The sequence below is a fragment of the Sorex fumeus genome, unplaced genomic scaffold, assembly GCF_029834395.1.
Source record: "Sorex fumeus unplaced genomic scaffold, SorFum_2.1 ptg000039l, whole genome shotgun sequence".
NCBI lineage: Eukaryota > Metazoa > Chordata > Mammalia > Eulipotyphla > Soricidae > Sorex > Sorex fumeus.
In genome coordinates, this window is record NW_026606096.1 from 21,060,601 (window position 1) to 21,062,547 (window position 1,947).

Here is a 1,947-nt window from a genome sequence, read left to right on the forward strand (position 1 = left end):
GGAGTATAAACGTTGGGATGCATCTAACATGTGCCCCAAGACTTAGCACCAAATAGCCTCTCAAGCACCATGAGTATAGGCCTAGAGTTCCCCCAGCACTGTGGATGTGACCCTAGGGGTTTCCAGTACCACATCCACAGGCACTGGCAATAAACTGTAGCCCAGTTGGTTGAGTATCACTAAAAGTACCTGCACCCCACCCCCATTCCAATCTACTGAACACTGCTTGGGAGACACAATTTTTTAAAAGTATTTTACACCACAACCAAGTAGAATTTATATCTATGATTCAAGGGTGTGTTTTAACAGGAAAAGATACAACACAGCAGTAAAAGAAGTAAAAATCACATGTTTGTTGCAATACATGCAGCGGGGAATGTCCGACAAAATAATACCACCATATATTTTTTAAGATACATTAAAAAAAACTCTCAAAAAACTAGGAATAGTAAGAAATTACCTCATATGTAAAGGTCATACGTAAAACGCCTATAACTAACATTATACTCAGGGGTGAAAAGGTGATTTCTCCCTCTAAGATCTACAAGTAAACAACTATATCTCAGTGCCATTCAATATAGTACTAGAATGACGAGCATTAGTACCAATAAAGAAGTAAAAACATCCAAGTGAGAAAATGAGCAGTCAATTGTTCTTGCTTGCAGATGAAATGCCCTATGAAAATAGAAACAAAGCCAGAAAAATCATTAACTGAAATAGAAAACAAATTTAGTAAAGCTGAAAAAAATAACACTGTCACTGTCACTGTCCTCCCATTGTTCATTGATTTGCTAGAGCGGACCCAGTAACATGTTGAAACTTGTTGTTACTGTGTTTGGCATAACAAATACATCATGGGTAGCTTGCCAGGCTTTGCCGTGCAGGTGAGATACTCTCAGTAGCTTGCCGGGCTCTCTAAGAGAAACAGAAGAATCAAACTCAGGTAGGCTGGGTCGGCCACGTAAAAGCAAATGTTCTACCCACTGTGCTATCACTCCAGCCTCTGAAAAAAATATACAAAGATAAATTAGTTTATATGATCTATCATGTACATTTTGATCAATGTACACTCTTAAAGAGAAATGGGAAAATTTTTCAGTTTGAAATAACAATAAAAATTACTCTGGAGGGGCTGGAGCGATAGCACAGCGGGTAGAGCATTTGCCTTGCATGCGGCCAACCCTGCTTTGATTCCCAGCATCCCATATGGTCCCCTAAGCACTGCTAGGAGTAATTCCTGAATGCAGAATCAGGAGTAACCCCTGTACATAGCCGGGTGTGACCCAAAAAGCACACACACAAAAAAAAGGTACTCAGGAATAAACTTAACTAGAGAAGTAAACAGCTTTGTATTGAAAACTACAAAATATTGATGAGATAAAGAAAACACAAACAAGTTAAAAGACTTCCCAGAAAAAAAAAATAGATTGGGAAATTAAATATTGTTTAAAAATATGTACCACCCAATTCTAATTTATCTGTATCAAATTTGCAATGACATATTTTAAAAACATTTTTCTTTTTAATTAAAGAATTATGATTTACAAAGTTATTGATATTTGAATTTTAGGCATATAATATTTTAACACCATCCCACCTCCAGTGTCAACTTCCTTCCACGAGTTTTCCCATATTCTCTCCCCATTGCCAACCATCACCCCCATCCTACATGGCAACTTGACAGGCACATTTTAAAGTTCCAGTGATTGTAGCTAAGATCTCATCTTTCATATCAAGGATATATAAAGTATGGGTTAAACTCCACAAGAAGAAAACATCCAACCCCATCCAAAAATGGGGCAATGAAATGAACAGAAACTTTCCAAAGAAGAAATCCGAATGGCAAAAAAGCACATGAGAAAATGCTCTACATCATTAATCATCAGGGAGATTTATTTATTCATGACTCACTAACTACCCTGACAGATCAAAACCACAATGAGATAC